The sequence below is a fragment of the Pongo abelii genome, chromosome 3 (assembly GCF_028885655.2).
Source record: "Pongo abelii isolate AG06213 chromosome 3, NHGRI_mPonAbe1-v2.0_pri, whole genome shotgun sequence".
Taxonomy (NCBI): domain Eukaryota; kingdom Metazoa; phylum Chordata; class Mammalia; order Primates; family Hominidae; genus Pongo; species Pongo abelii.
This window is the reverse complement of record NC_071988.2, coordinates 212,227,046-212,244,123: the sequence shown is the minus strand read 5'-3', so window position 1 is coordinate 212,244,123 and position 17,078 is coordinate 212,227,046. Positions and strand designations below refer to the sequence as shown.

The 17,078-nt window shown below is 44.5% G+C and overlaps 1 long non-coding RNA gene across 1 annotated transcript in view; it reads left to right on the top strand.

Annotated features, from left to right (window-relative positions):
* The window catches only part of LOC129059213 (uncharacterized), a 102,019-nt gene extending 85,203 nt beyond the window's left edge, over positions 1 to 16,816 (top strand). Inside the window, exon 3 of the long non-coding RNA XR_008524938.1 lies at positions 16,014 to 16,816. This is a non-coding gene — a long non-coding RNA (uncharacterized LOC129059213). The remainder of the gene's footprint in view (positions 1 to 16,013) is intronic.
* Positions 16,817 to 17,078: the final 262 nt, after the last annotated feature.

The window sequence follows — 17,078 nt, the reverse complement described above, 5'->3', positions numbered from 1 at the left end:
AATCAGTTCGGTGCCATGTATCATAGGATGATCTTGCACCCCTTTCCTTCCCTAGGGTTACCCTCATTTGGCTGGGTGTGCGTTGTCCTTCAGATCATTTGTATAAATCCAACTTGCAGATCACAGGGGTCTCTAAGTTCTTTGCAAATATTAATTTAGAACTTAAAAGTGCATTATCCCCCTTTAAAAATACATTATCCAAGTTGTGATACCAGCATTTTAAATACAATAAATAATTAGTTACTTCACTTAATCTTGTCACTGAATATAATTGCAGTCACTGAGAAGTGGACATTGATCTACTTTCTTGATGCCTATTAAGATATTTTATCTCATAAAAGGATGTTACTGGTAATTATGACACCTTGTGCTTTTCCATAGTTACATTTATTTTAAAAGACACTGTTTTCTTCTTAAATGGAATAATTTCCTTTCAACATGGGAGGAGGTCTGATTCCCAGTGTCCACATGAGGCAAATATACAGGCAGCTCTCTGTGTCCCCAGGCTCCCCATCTGTAGGTGGTTGAAGCCAGATGGAAAATAGCACAGTTGACCCTCCATATCTGTGAGTTTCTATCCAAGGATGAGAGAAACCCATGCATAGGGAGGGCTGACTGTATTTTAATTTGTTTCAAGATGTCTTTTTCCATTCTGTTTTGAGTATATAATAAAAGAGTAAAAAAGCAAATTTAGTATCTGTGCAAACTCATTTTCTTGCTGAAATTGCTTAGACTTGGTCCTTTAAGGGAATGTTTGGAGAGCTAATGTTAAAGGTCAGAATCTAAGAAGACTTTTGGTTTCAGCTTTCTTCATTGTAAAATGGGAATAATAATTCCTGTCCTCATGTCTCCTCAAGGCTGCATGAAAAAAATATGAAAATGCTTTAAAAATGAAATTAATACAAAAATTGAGACTTATTTTAAAGAGAGTGAAGTATATGAGGATTATGTAAGACAAGGAACATGACAACATATATAGTCCAGTTCTGATGTTAAAAATTATTATAGGGCTGTGTTAATTACACTTCTACTGACACCTTCTAACTTCAACCATGTCTTTTTTTCCCATGTAACTCTTGTTAGCACTTGGTCTATCTATAAGAATATTCCTTTTGTAGTTGTTTCTCTACTTATCACCCTCTTAACTCTACAATTTTTAAATAATATATTACAGCTTGTCATATCTGGTGGTCAGAGGCAGATGGTACTTAAACAGGTAGTTGACATCCAATTACTCTCTGAGCATCCGAGCCCACTAGGTGTCTGGCATGGCCACCCTGGGGGATAGTCCCCCTTTCTGGAAGAGAAGGTTGCTTTGTAAGAGGGTTTTGTCTTTCCCTGGAGCATCATGTGGACTAGATTAGGCCACCTGCAGAGTCTCTGCCAAAGCTCATTCATTTCTGACCTGGCACCCAGCAAAGTCCTCACAGACACCCTGAGGATGACTCCCAACTAGAAATGAGTCTATTTGGTGAAGGTTTTGTCTCTCAGTAATAAAACATGGAGGAAGCTAGAGCTATTTATTAGGTAGCAATTACTCAGAGGCAGTGTCACACATTTATAGGAAAACTTGTAAATCTAAGGAAAACTGATTTGCCCACAGTGGGAATAGATTAAACAGAGATTAGAAACATCGTTTCCTCCTTTTCTGCCTTACCTTTTGTATTTTATAAGAGGTTAAAAATGGCTCTAAAGTATTACTCGTGAGTGTTTTATTTTTACCGGCAAAAAGAAGTTTTAACCACATGTGAAATTCCACTACTTACTAATGACATCTGCCTTTGAAGCATAACTCGTTCACTGAGGGCACGAATTACATTATGGATGTGATGTTGTGCTACAGCAACGTGAATTTTTGACACGCTAATTTATAATGACTGGGAAATGAGAAGACCATAGGGGAAAGATAAGACTGGCATCCAGACAGCTAAAATGCAGAAGGATGATTGATTTAAAGATCGGCTTTAAGGAAAGAATTATTTTTAAAATGTGTATTTAAATGTGAGTAGGTAGACCATGATTCCTTTTTAGATTGCCAGAACAATGAGGTTGAGGATCGGGTGATTTGGGAGAGTTCGGACTTATCCTGATTTGACTGTGAACCTAGCAAAAATAACAAAAGCAAAACCAAAAACAGATCATCCGAGGACATGGGTATCAGCAAGGCCGCTGGGCTTGGGCAGGGCTGCCCGATGTCAGCTGTGCAGTGTCGTAGCTGGTCTCCTGAGACGGTCCACAACATTCCACCTCTCTCCGCATATGCTTCCTGCCTATCCTGTCAAAAGAACAGATTTCCCGTCACTAGAATCCAAGCTGGCCTTGTGACTGCTTTAGGATGGAATGTGACAGAGATGGCATTTGGAACTCCCAAGCCCAAGCCTTAAGTGACAGCCACTTCATTTCTCTTGGAATGCTTGCTCTTGAGATCCTCAGTCTTGGGAACCTGTCTCCATACTGTAAGAAGTCCAAGACGCGGGGAGAGGCCATGTAGAAGGGAATGGAAATGCTCCCTTAGATGCCCTGGATGAGCTCACAGCTGATGGCCAGCACCAATGCCAATCACATGAGTGAAGCATTTCGCGTATTTCAGCCCAGTTGAACCCCAGACAACCACAGCTCCAGTTGCTATCACACGGAGCAAACCCACAGAATTGGAGAAGGTGCTGGAGGGTTGCTTCTGTCTAAAGAGAACCTTTTCTCATTCCCTGAAGGGCCCTTGTAGACTGTTCATGGCTCTCGGTGTTCAAGCGAATCAGGTTACAAGTTATGTCACCAGATAAGGATTCTATGTATCTAAAGTTTACCAGCTCACAGTGAGCTTGTGCCTTCCTATTTTTCTTTAAAAGAGATTTTTGCATTTTCGGTGGGTGACTGGGAGTGTGTTGTACTGTTGACAGCTCAGGGAGACATGGCGCCAGGGAGGTTCAAGTGGGGAAGGTCAGAAGGTAGACGTTGTTGCTCAGATGGAGGCATCTCCTCAGTTCCACAGAAAACGGTGCTACTTGTGGAAGTGAGAGTGGGTGAGATTTTGTCACAGAGATCTAAAGGAACCTCGATCTTTGTTTAAGCAGGAATTATCGTGCTTTCATGTTCTATTTCATGTGGCAAAGAAATGCAGGCTTTGTCCAAAGGCTACTTACAAACTTGTGCTTTGTGTTAGTTTTACATTTTATGTGTTTATGTTATATTTTAGCTTTTTGACATATTTTATTTTAGCTTTTTTCTTTTAAGCCAGTTCATTTGTCAGCTGTCTTACAGGCAATAACCACAGGATAGCCCTTAAGAAATTGGGAGTAGGCTTTACCTGGCATAATTTCCGGTTGCAAAAAACCTCTCCCCAAAATAATCACCACCTACCTTTTGGACCCGGAAATTCTGTTGAAAGAGTTCCATTGCATTTCTTTAAAGTGTTTATCCTGCTAGAACACAAGATTTAGAATAGTAAGACATTTTCTTTATTTAAACATTAAATTCAGTACATCTTCAGCTTCTCTTTTGAAAATACATAAAGATACCAGGCATCTGAAGAGAGAAAATAAAAGGTTCACCAAAAATCTGAAAAGAAGTTTTAAGTTCCTGAAACAAAACTCTAAAACTTCATAGAATCGAAAAGAGGAGGTTATTATAACTTGCCTACGAATTCAGAGAAAACAATAGCATTCCCACTGCCTAAAAAAAAAAAATCATGTATTGTGTTTACACTAACAACTTTATCCCCTATAGAAATAAATTTTGTTCTATTTTGACCGTCTAGAAATATCTGTGAATTAAAAACACAATTTTGAAAAAATATGATGTGAAAATATGTTTTATAATCTCACTTGGTACCTAATTTTAGCTAAAGAAAATATTCCTTTATATTTTTAAACTGACAAAAATTTTGCATTTTTCACAGTTTTATTTAACTTTTTTCCTGATCAAATCAGTGATCATGCTTTTATATGTAAATCTGTAGTTTATTTTTCAAATGTTTACTTTGCTCCTTACCTATACTTTTTTCTTGTTAAAGATTATTTGAAAGCATCATAAAACTTATTTTATTTATTCATCGACCAGTCTAATATTTTCAGAAATTACAGGTTGCAATAAAACCACCAAGTTATACAATACATGTAAGGGAAAGACAGAAATTAACAACAACAACAACAACTTTGATTTGGAAATAGTTTCACATTTACAGAAAAATTACTAAAGTAAGAATAGTACATAGGACACTTGATTACCCAGATTAATCTACTTTTAGCATTATTTTCCTTTTTCTCTCTTATTTGCTTTTTTTCTCTCTCTTTTTACTTTTGCCCTCTCTATTTTTACTTATGTATGTTTTATGCATATTTTAATTTTTTCTTGGTATTTTTGTCCTGTACTATTTCAGAGTAAATTGCATTCATCATGGCCCTAAAACTTCAGTGTCTATTTTTGAAGAATAAGGATATCTCTTTAGAACAGTTAATGTTGCTACAGTGATCCTATCCAACTACCATCGGAGTTCCATTTTTGTCAACTGACCCCATAAAGTCCTTCCCAGCCTTTTTTCTGCCTCCTGTACATGATCCAGTCTAGGAAGAGATTGTCATGCATTTTTCTAGCCTCCTGGAACATTTCAGAAGCCTATTTTTGCCTTTTATGACATGGACATTTTGAAGAATACAGTCCGATTCAGAAGGAGAGATGGTGTCTCATTTTGAATTTGTCTGATGGCTCCGCGTGGTTTGTGTTTGTCCGACGGCTCCGCATGGCTTGTGTTTGTCCGACGGCTCCGCGTGGTTTGTGTTTGTCCGACGGCTCCGCATGGTTTGTGTTTCTCCGACGGCTCCGCGTGGCTTGTGTTTCTCCACGTGGCTTGTGTTTGTCCGACGGCTCCGCGTGGCTTGTGTTTGTCCGACGGCTCCGTGTGGTTTGTGTTTGTCCGACGGCTCTGCGTGGTTAGATTCTGGTTCCTCATTCCGGGCCAGAAGTGATGTGTGTTTTTCTCTAGGGGCACGCGATGTTCATCTGTTCTTCAATGTTGATGGTAACTTGAATCACTTTAATCTCTGGGAGACTATGCAAATCACATGAAAATCTCCCCCTAGATTTGGCCTCTGTTGGTGCCTGAACTGAAGTTTACCGCGGTGGCTGCGAAGTGACGGTTGCTTCTTCACGTTTCCCAGTCGACGCTTAGCATTCTACTGTGAGATCCTTCTTTTCCCTGCACTGATTTGTTTACCTATTGATTATTGGCTTGGACTCATTAACAAGACCTTATAAATGGCCTGTAATTTGTTACTGTCCTTAATTATTTTGGTGTTCAAATTTTCCCCTATTGGGCCTACAGGAGCACCTCTCAGCTGCCTCCTGAGTCTGTGTGACATGCCCCTGCTGTGGAGTCTGCCTCAAGCTGAAAAGCCAGGGGCTAGAGAGGTGGAAATGAGTTTTCTAAATTTCTTTCACTTTATTAGCATATCCGTGACCAGCCTGGATCACAGAGGTGTATTGTGAGCAATAGGATGGAGGGAACCAGAGTCCAACCTTAGGGAAGTCCTTTCCCTGCTGCAGAGGAGGTGGAGAATCCTTACAGCATGGCCAGGCATCGCAGCAGGTAAGGGAGAGAGAGGCAGGTAGATGCAGCCAGGCATCGCAGCAGGTAACGGAGAGAGAGGCAGGTAGACACGGCCAGGCATTGCAGCAGGTAAAGGAGAGAGGCAGGTAGACACGGCCAGGCATCGCAGCAGGTAAGGGAGAGAGAGGCAGGTAGACGCGGCCAGGCATTGCAGCAGGTAAGGGAGAGAGAGGCAGGTAGACGCGGCCAGGCATTGCAGCAGGTAAGGGAGAGAGAGGCAGGTAGACACGGCCAGGCATCGCAGCAGGTAAGGGAGAGAGAGGCAGGTAGACACGGCCAGGCATCGCAGCAGGTAAAGGAGAGAGGCAGGTAGACACGGCCAGGCATCGCAGCAGGTAAGGGAGAGAGAGGCAGGTAGACGCGGCCAGGCATTGCAGCAGGTAAGGGAGAGAGAGGCAGGTAGACGCGGCCAGGCATTGCAGCAGGTAAGGGAGAGAGAGGCAGGTAGACACGGCCAGGCATCGCAGCAGGTAAGGGAGAGAGAGGCAGGTAGACACGGCCAGGCATCGCAGCAGGTAAAGGAGAGAGGCAGGTAGATGCAGCCAGGCATCGCAGCAGGTAAAGGAGAGAGAGGCAGGTAGATGCAGCCAGGCATCGCAGCAGGTAAAGGACAGAGAGGCAGGTAGACACGGCCAGGCATTGCAGCAGGTAAGGGAGAGAGACGCAGGTAGATGCAGCCAGGCATCGCAGCAGGTAAGGGAGAGAGGCAGGTAGACACGGCCAGGCATCGCAGCAGGTAAAGGAGAGAGAGGCAGGTAGATGCAGCCAGGCATCGCAGCAGGTAAGGGAGAGAGAGGCAGGTAGACACGGCCAGGCATTGCAGCAGGTAAAGGAGAGAGGCAGGTAGAGGCAGCCAGGCATCGCAGCAGGTAAGGGAGAGAGGCAGGTAGACACGGCCAGGCATTGCAGCAGGTAAGGGAGAGAGACGCAGGTAGATGCAGCCAGGCATCGCAGCAGGTAAGGGAGAGAGAGGCAGGTAGACACGGCCAGGCATCGCAGCAGGTAAGGGAGAGAGAGGCAGGTAGATGCAGCCAGGCATCGCAGCAGGTAAAGGAGAGAGAGGCAGGTAGATGCAGCCAGGCATTGCAGCAGGTAAAGGAGAGAGGCAGGTAGAGGCAGCCAGGCATCGCAGCAGGTAAGGGAGAGAGAGGCAGGTAGACACGGCCAGGCATTGCAGCAGGTAAGGGAGAGAGACGCAGGTAGATGCAGCCAGGCATCGCAGCAGGTAAGGGAGAGAGAGGCAGGTAGACACGGCCAGGCATCGCAGCAGGTAAAGGAGAGAGAGGCAGGTAGATGCAGCCAGGCATCGCAGCAGGTAAGGGAGAGAGAGGCAGGTAGACACGGCCAGGCATTGCAGCAGGTAAAGGAGAGAGGCAGGTAGAGGCAGCCAGGCATCGCAGCAGGTAAGGGAGAGAGAGGCAGGTAGAGGCAGCCAGGCATCGCAGCAGGTAAGGGAGAGAGAGGCAGGTAGACACGGCCAGGCATCGCAGCAGGTAAGGGAGAGAGACGCAGGTAGATGCAGCCAGGCATCGCAGCAGGTAAGGGACAGAGAGGCAGGTAGACACGGCCAGGCATTGCAGCAGGTAAAGGAGAGAGAGGCAGGTAGACACGGCCAGGCATCGCAGCAGGTAAAGGAGAGAGAGGCAGGTAGACGCAGCCAGGCATCGCAGCAGGTAAAGGACAGAGAGGCAGGTAGATGCAGCCAGGCATCGCAGCAGGTAAAGGAGAGAGGCAGGTAGATGCAGCCAGGCATTGCAGCAGGTAAGGGAGAGAGGCAGGTAGACTCGGCCAGGCATCGCAGCAGGTAAAGGAGAGAGAGGCAGGTAGACTCGGCCAGGCATTGCAGCAGGTAAGGGACAGAGAGGCAGGTAGACACAGACAAGCATCGCAGCAGGTAAAGGAGAGAGAGGCAGGTAGACACAGACAAGCATCGCAGCAGGTAAGGGAGAGAGAGGCAGGTAGATGCAGCCAGGCATCGCAGCAGGTAAACGACAGAGAGGCAGGTAGATGCAGCCAGGCATCACAGCAGGTAAAGGAGAGAGAGGCAGGTAGACACGGCCAGGCATTGCAGCAGGTAAAGGAGAGAGGCAGGTAGATGCAGCCAGGCATCGCAGCAGGTAAAGGAGAAAGAGGCAGGTAGATGCAGCCAGGCATCGCAGCAGGTAAAGGAGAGAGAGGCAGGTAGATGCAGCCAGGCATTGCAGCAGGTAAAGGACAGAGAGGCAGGTAGATGCAGCCAGGCATCACAGCAGGTAAAGGAGAGAGAGGCAGGTAGACACGGCCAGGCATTGCAGCAGGTAAAGGAGAGAGGCAGGTAGATGCAGCCAGGCATCACAGCAGGTAAAGGAGAGAGAGGCAGGTAGACACGGCCAGGCATCGCAGCAGGTAAAGGAGAGAGAGGCAGGTAGATGCAGCCAGGCATCGCAGCAGGTAAAGGAGAGAGAGGCAGGTAGATGCAGCCAGGCATCGCAGCAGGTAAAGGACAGAGAGGCAGGTAGATGCAGCCAGGCATCGCAGCAGGTAAAGGAGAGAGAGGCAGGTAGATGCAGCCAGGCATCGCAGCAGGTAAGGGAGAGAGAGGCAGGTAGATGCAGCCAGGCATCGCAGCAGGTAAGGGAGAGAGAAGCAGGTAGACTCGGCCAGGCATTGCAGCAGGTAAAGGAGAGAGGCAGGTAGATGCAGCCAGGCATTGCAGCAGGTAAAGGAGAGAGAGGCAGGTAGACACGGCCAGGCATCGCAGCAGGTAAAGGAGAGAGAGGCAGGTAGATGCAGCCAGGCATCGCAGCAGGTAAAGGAGAGAGGCAGGTAGATGCAGCCAGGCATTGCAGCAGGTAAAGGAGAGAGAGGCAGGTAGACACGGCCAGGCATCGCAGCAGGTAAAGGAGAGAGAGGCAGGTAGATGCAGCCAGGCATCGCAGCAGGTAAGGGAGAGAGAGGCAGGTAGATGCAGCCAGGCATCGCAGCAGGTAAAGGAGAGAGAAGCAGGTAGACTCGGCCAGGCATTGCAGCAGGTAAGGGAGAGAGAGGCAGGTAGATGCAGCCAGGCATCGCAGCAGGTAAAGGAGAGAGAGGCAGGTAGATGCAGCCAGGCATCGCAGCAGGTAAAGGAGAGAGAGGCAGGTAGATGCAGCCAGGCATCGCAGCAGGTAAGGGAGAGAGAGGCAGGTAGATGCAGCCAGGCATCGCAGCCGGGTAAGGGACAGAGAGGCAGGTAGACGGCGAATGAGCATCGTGGGTCCCACTCCCGGCTGAAATCTCACAGAGGAGTCGAGGCTGAGGGACAGCCCATGGCAGGAGGCCTGTTCTCCTGTTCGCTGTTTTGAACTTTGGTGGGATAGGGCTGTGATCACAGAGGGAACATGCTATGGCAGGGCAGAGGGAGCCTGGTTAGCCTGCTGGGGCCGTGAGGGCACAGGGGAGGTCCCCGGTCACCAGCTCTGCTGGGAGCTGAGGCCTTTCTTGCAGGGGCCACCATGGTAAATGGGTGTGACCCTGCTGCAAAGGTCACAGCACAAACAGCCCTCCAGGAGACAGACATGGCCACGGAAGAGATTTGGGGTGAGGTGATGGGGAAAGGGCCCACAGCCGCACAAGGCACTGTCCCAGAAAATAAAGTAAAGACAACCTCACCAGGTATGCCTTAGCAGAATCTACCAGGCCCCAGGAAACGTGGCCAGCTGGTGGCTCTATAGCAGAAATTAGCGGAGACTCAAAGGACCCATGCAGACTCAAAGCCTCTTCCTCACATCGCATATGCCTGTTGCCTGGGCCACTGCTGTGGATACCTGAAAGTCAGAATTTTTACCCCAAGAGACACAGTCAGTTGCTAGGAGACTTTTTGAAGTGTAAGAGAATGAGACACCATTAAATGGAAAGTTGAAAGGGTTTCACTCCAACTCCCTCTGGTAGCCAGCCCCATGAGACTGGGTGAGAGTGTCAATTAGTCATAGAAAACGAGATGCCACTTTTTCTTTGCCTGAGTAAAAGTGTGTATGACTTTTGATTCCATTAAATACTCTTTGGCCGAGAGATCACTCCAGAATTCTGGCAGGCAGTCTCTCTCACTGGACAGTCTCCCACTCTGGGGCTCTGATGGCTGCGCCCACTAGTTTTGCAAACCTGAAAGTCAGACAGTTGTGCCCATCACCCACACTGTGTTACGAGGCTCCGTGGAGAGTCCCATGTATGCATTTTTAAGTTTTCCTAGGTACGTTGTCTGGAGTATTCAGTTTTGTGTGAAATAGACTTGGTCCCAAACTATGTGAACCCGGGAGAATTAACTGTAATTGGTTCAGGGAGATAAAACATATCTGCCCAGGGGTTGATGATTTTGAAAGGGTATCTCTTATCCTGGACCAGATAGACATGAATCATCAAATAGGTATACAGCGTGGTATCCTTATTTCTGACCATCGAATCCAGATGTTGGCTCTGACCAGTGGTTCCAGGTTTCTGGTCAGTCTCACTGGGTTAATAATGATCACTAACATTTGGATGGAGCGTTAAAAGTTTCACAGCACCTTCTTGTGAATTTATCACATTAGATGGTGGTGCTGGGCGTGAATATGTGCCTTCACCTGCCGACCCAAACACCCTGCCAATAGGGTTTTGTCTCTTTCTAAGAATTTCTTCAAGACACTGATTCAGCTACTCAAAGCTATTTTAGAATAAGACAGAAAATGAATAAATAGAGAGACGTTTGGTCTTTCTTGTCTAGAAGATTCAATTCCCTGTTTATGGTCATAGAAGATAAACTGTAGCTGGTATTGGGAGGTGTTGTTCCTCTAACCTGACTATCTAAGACTGTTCTTTTCTTTGCTATGAAAATGAAGGAAAATATTGTCCCAATTAAAGATATGAATATACACAAGCAAAGAAGAGGCTAAATGACGTATCTGGAGTCTCACTTTGAAGAATCAGCAATTAAAACTCTGGATCCAGCTCACTTTTCCAGAGTAAAAATTTTTTTGAAAGCCTTATAATTCATAGACATGTCTGAAAAAGCTGAATCTTCTGTGCTGGTCTGCATTCCAATAGGTGGCTAAAACTGGTCAGAATTCGAAGGAGTCCCATTCATCAAATCTATTTTTAGAAGTGCATTAGCATGTGGCTTTGCAAACTCACATTCATTCTTATGAAAAGCAGTGAGTGCTGTCATAAAAATACTGTCATGATTTACTGCCTCCTCATGAGACCCAGGGCTAAGCCAAAGGGATACCATGCACCCTAAACCTCCTCATAGCTGCTGCCTCTGAAACTCGACTCTGTAATTTGGTAAGTGTTTTAAAAAATACAACTAAATGGCTACCACATGGTGGAAAATTAGCAATCTGGGACTAGAACTTCTCTGTGGTATTAAATCCACATATGGAAAAAATTAAATATTATCCTCAATGCCCTCCATGTGTTCAGTTGTATTAAATGAAATGCTTATAAAGCGTGACATTATTTAACTTTTATAAGTTTTGTCACATCTAGTAAAACTTATGACTGTTCCTTTGAAAAACTTTATGCAGGTGCCTTCTGAGCCCACATCAGTCTGGATGTCCTATAACATACATGTGATTTGTTACTGGATATAGCACTAGACAATCAACAGTAGAATTCCAACCAGGATAACTTAATATATCACAAAATGCAGTCACTGGTAGTAGGCAATGCTGTGGTAGGTTGGTCCACAATAATCTCCGTTTCTATAGAAAGGATTTTATAAAACATGCAGGGTGTGAGATGTACCATAAATTGTTTTGACAAAACTGACTCTAATATAAATGGCTCCAAGTCTCTTGTATTTCTGAAATTTAAATGACACAGCCATGTGACTTTTGCAATCTGCCTTTGGGAATGTAACAGGGCTGCTGAACAAATACCCTATTCCTATTGATGCTGCTGACAATAACAAGAACTTTGGGGGGAAATTTGCCACCTTAACTTGGTTTACTTTGACCCAGGGAGGTATTTCCTGAGCCCAAAGTCTAGTTTCTCAATTTGCTGGGGGCTGACTCTGGTGCTAGATGCTTTAGAACTGAGATGGTCCTTCAGAGTTCAAAGTCATTGTCTCTCTCTGGTTCAGCAGTGTCGTTTACACCCCATTGGTGTCCAAACCACCTGGAAGGTTCTTTAACACAGGAGATCTGGTCTCCATCCTAGACCTACTGCATCTGTATGTATACGAAACTCTGCAGGTGATTTGTATTCAGTCTAAAGTGAAGATTCTCTGACAGTCTGAAGTCCATTGGCTAGAGAGAAAAAAAACCAAGGCTGAGAAGGTGATCACGTGTCCCCACTATATACAACTAGACTGTGCAGAACATAAGGATGCATTATTATCTGGTGATCACGGGGGTTTTTAGCTGTACAAATGTGACCCACATAGAATTCAGTCCCTTGTTCCTGGGATAAAATGAGTTGCTAAGCTGGATTGAATAATCTACCATAATGGGAGGTCCATGCTAGAATGTGTCACCTCAACATGCTCATTCTTTCTTTTTTTTTTTTTTTTTTTTTTTGAGACAGAGTTTCACTCTTGTTGCCCAGGCTGGAGTGCAATGGCACAATCTTGGTTCACTGCAACCTCCACCTCCCAGTTTCAAGTGATTCTCCTGACTCAGCCTCCTGGGTAGCTGGGATTACAGGTGCCCCCACCACACTCAGTGAATTTTTGTATTTTTAGTAGAGATGGGGTTTCACCATGTTGACCAGGCTGGTCTGGAACTCCTGACCTCAGGTCATCTACCCGCCTCAGCCTCCCAGAGTGCTGGGATTACAGGCATGAGCCACCGTGCCCAGCCAACACGTTCATTCTTGAATTTCCACCTGGGAGACAGTGAGAAGGAGACTTGACTTTGCTGAGACTTGATATCTAAAGGTCTCAACTCACCACAGAATTTATGCAGTGTCCTTTTAAATTCCAGTCTTGGAGAACTTTGTTTAACCATGGGTCAAAAGAGTTTGTCCTGTTATATTTGTAATAGATCAAACTCTTAGGCAGTTTAAAAGGTATACTTGGTTTCATACAGAACATAGCAAATTTGCCAAGCCCAGTTCTTCCATGTAAATAACATGACTGAAGTCCATTTTATTGTCACATACTGTGAGGCAATGTGTGATGGAAAAATGTTTCAGGTTCTGGTGAAACAATCTTACTTCACAAGAAATACCTGGGATGAAGTCTCACCTTGAGACAAGCTAGAAAGAGTCAGTGACTATGTCTAAAGAAAAAGAAGGCATTTCCAAGGAGATCTTGAGTTTCTCAGGCAGGCCGACTCCTCTCACCGCATGTTGCTGCGTTCTCAGTGATAATGTCATTCTGGCTCATGTTACAATATCTTTGGTTCTCTGGGTCTAGATTTTTCCATACAGCAGCAAACTGCTTAAGGCAGCTCATAGATGATCAAAGGCACAACAAGCTGCTAAATGTAATGTAACTACCTGTAAATGTCAATGTTTTCTCAAATAAGTGGTTTTTTTCCCTTAGTTCCAAATTTGGCACTGTACACTAATGTCACTTGGGAGCTGGCATAATAGTGTCTGATGAGAGAATTCCTGCAGCTACTTATTCTATATTTTCACAACAATTCTCCACAAAGCAGTGGTAAAAGTCCATGGACAGTGTAGTTTCACCCCACAAGAGCATTTCTTTTTGCTGTTGTCTGTAGAATTTCTTCCTTGTGTGTCCTCTTATGATGAGTGACCATTAACTCTTCATGTTTCACTGTCTTAAACGTTCCTATAGGATCACTAGATCTGGGTTCCTACAGATCACTAGAACTGGGAGACAATCTTTTTCTTTCCCTAACAACATCTCAGGCTGAGTTTTTTACTATTAAAATATTGTCATTTTTTGGCCACTACTGACAAAATATGAGTCCTTACCTACTATCAGCCAAGAGTCAGTAGTTTTCAAAAAGATTAATAAAATGCATGATCCTTTTGTTTATTTATATTTCTGGTTGAGAGTACAGATGGGTAGCTCTTGGATTTTGGAATCAACTATATTTTCTATTAAAATATGCTGTTCCAGTTGACAGGATTGTCGACCGTCTGGTTTTGAATGTTCCAGTTGGCCCTTGCTTTGCTGTAGTCAGTGAAGGAGAGACTATGGGTGCTTGGTCCAGTTGGATTAGGCTGTGGCTTCTTTCTCTGCATCATGAATGTTGGCAGGATTGGGCTTTGGCATGACTTCCTGGGGCAGTATGAATGTTGGGCACAGGGGAGCTGTTGTATTAAACAAAGCTGTGCCCCAGAGCAGGGTGCCTTCTGCCTGGCTTAGAGCCCCACCAACAATCTTTCTGCCATCTGGCTCCAGTGAGGGCTGAAAACCTCAGTTCACAGCTCAAGTGAAATCTGCATGGGCCAATGACGGTTAGAGACACTTGAAAGAAAGAAAGTCAGAAACCATAGACTTGCTTCTTCACTAGTAATTGGAGAATACTAATTAGGAAAATAATGAAATAGTACAAAAGTTATCTTGATTGACAAGATTAGGATTATTTGTTGATTAATCAACAGTCACTTGATATGTAAAGTGTAGGTGCTAGTGTGTGTATGTATATATATATAAAAATATAGGCATACCTATTTATGCATGTAAATACCTATTATACGCATCTATTATTTGAACTTTAAAAGTGTACACATATATCGGTTTGTCAATCTTTTAAATTAATATGTAACATTTGTACGTATTTATGGGGCACCTGGGACATTTTGCTACATGCATGGAATGTGCGATGGTCAAGTCTGGGTATTTAGAGCGTCCACCACCTTGAATATTTATCATTTCCATGTGTTGGGAACATCTCAAGTCCTCTCTTCCAGCTCTTTAGAAACATACAATAGATTGTTGCTAACTTTTCACATGGATCCAAGGCCTTTTCTGTCATGGTGGGTTGGCTGATTGTAATCCTAATTGTCTTCCTTCCAGAAAGCACAACTCTAATGCATTATCCATTTCTTTCAAATGGAGTGAGAATTTAAAGATACTTGTAGAGCATCCTGAAGGCAAAACCCTTATGGAGTTTTATGTAATTTTATAACTGTTTTTAATAGGAACTCACCCCTACTGAGCTATTTCAAAATAATCACTTCAGTTTTTTAATGAATAGGAAACAATAAATTTCTTTGTGCACTCTTACTTGAGTTTCAGTAATAGTTCTTTAGATAATTATGATGGCAACTGTCGTAAATGGGCTTGGTAAACTGACGCATGGTACATGGTACAGTAAACTGACTCGTGGTACCCAAACAGCAACTGGGAGGGGAGAGGGGAGCACGTATCCTGGGGTGCTTGGGATCCAGAAACAGCATTATTCAACATGCTTTGCAGAGGAAGTGGGAGCTTGGCTAACTGGGGGAGTTGACTTCAGAGAAAGTCAGCTAAAAGAGTTTCTACTGTTCTCAAGAGGAGGAAACTGATGTCTACCAACTATTTCTGTGGTAGAGACCCACAACCTAGAAAAGTAGTGGGCTAAGGAGGGTCAGTATGAATCTATATGCTGGGATTTGTGGCTCTTCCATGACTTATACCCATTAAGGGCCTCTCTTAGGGATATGTAAAAATGATTCTAGTTATAATTACCTTATTCCAAACAGTAGGCTCTGAATGTGCACAAGCTGCTGCAACTTCTGTGACAGACATGAGCCTGGCCAGGTGGGAGAGGCTAGGATATGGAATGGGTCAGGGCCAGCATTCTTGGACCTTGCTCATCCCTCCCAGTCTTACTCGGAGAGTAGGCTCCAGTTTGCCTTTGCCTTTCTATATATATTGCTACACACACACACTCACACACACACACACACACATTGAGACTTGACAGCCACGTTAAAAAAAGATATTAGTTGAGGAACAGAGCTGGAGTCCAACATCTGGTTTTGGTAAAAGCTGGCCTTTGTGCCCAATTTTACAGCTAAACTGACTGAAGTACCACGAACTCATGAGTTGTGTAGGGTCAGCGCGTCAGGCAATAGCTCAGCTGCTATATGATCCCCCAACCCTTGTAACTTTCAGCCCTATATTTTAACTGTTAAGCCACATGGCCTGCTATAGAATATGCCACAAAACACCCCAGATGTGTGTTGAGAGAGATCCTTCCATGACCCAGCTAACATTACGTCCCTGTAGGACTTTCTGATGATTGGATGTTCCTGGTGACCTCTCCTGCAGTGTAAGCGCATTAACCCAAATGTTATGAGGATTTCCCCACAGGACAGTCTTATAAGATTTTCTTATGAGGTCAGTTCCTAGGAAGGCAGGGATTTAAAAGCTGCCACAACAGGCAATGAAGCAAGCAACATGTGGCTTTGCTTTCAGTCTGTCATTTTAAGCAATGAAGAATTTATACGGGTAAGTTTTCTGATAATGGATAAGGTTTCTGATATAGCTGATGGAGTGTTTTTTGTTTGTTTATAGGCTTTGGATTCACCTTGAAAACATCCTCTCTGAACATCAGAAATCCACTTGGTCCCTGAATGGTGTATTAACTTCTAACATTTCTGACTTCCAGTCATGGAGATTTCAAAACCAATTGCATATAGCAGCGAAGCTTTTCACTTTTAATGGAACATTTAGGAGAAGGGCAGCTTTTCCTATTTTCTGTGTTATCTTCAGCCTGTTAACTGTTATCAGCCCTGGAGAGAAACCATCCCTTCTCCTTAAAAACATGAACCACATACCAAGTTGCTTCTTGCCTCTTAAAGATTCGGGTCACTCAGGTACATCATACTGAGACAGGACGCTCAGGTACATCATACTGAGACAGGACGCTCAGGTACATCATACTGAGACAGGACATATTGATTGTTGGTGTGTATTTCTCCCAAGCCACCACTCAAACCAGTGTTTGATTTCCATGGAGGTTGGCTGATGGCTTTTAGCTTGAGCCCCAACAGTGTGACTTCATACAAAGCAATTTCTTCAGAAATATCATGGAACTTTAGGGACATTATATTATTAAATTAAAAAAACCTAATATGTTAATTTTTTCATTAAAGTTTATGAGTTTACTGAGTCTTTCGTTTCCAAAATAGTTAATGAGCTTTTGAGTCATGTTTTTTATGAAAGGATTGACTTTCCCATGGCGTCCAACTCTGTAGATAATCATCCGAAACAGATTTGACTGTATTTGTTTACCAAAAGGCTGCCTAAATCAAGCTCTGCCCTGAATTTTTTGTTTTCCACACTTATGTGCTAAATCTGTGTAATTGTTAGTTTGTCTCTCCAGAACCACTGTTGGTCTTGCGTAACTAATCAGCAGAGGCAGCAGTCTGACAGGTCCACAGCGACAAGGGAGGCAGTGGGAGGAATGCAGTGGCCAGGCAGGCGAGGGACCTCAGGACCAGCAGCTCAGCTGCAGCCTTCCCTTTTCCCAAGGTCGCACTGAGCGAGTCAAATGGTGAAGAAAGTCTCCATCTCCAAACTGAACACAGGATTTGTTGAGGTGGCCTCCTGGAGCCGAAGTGTGTTTGGGGTGATATC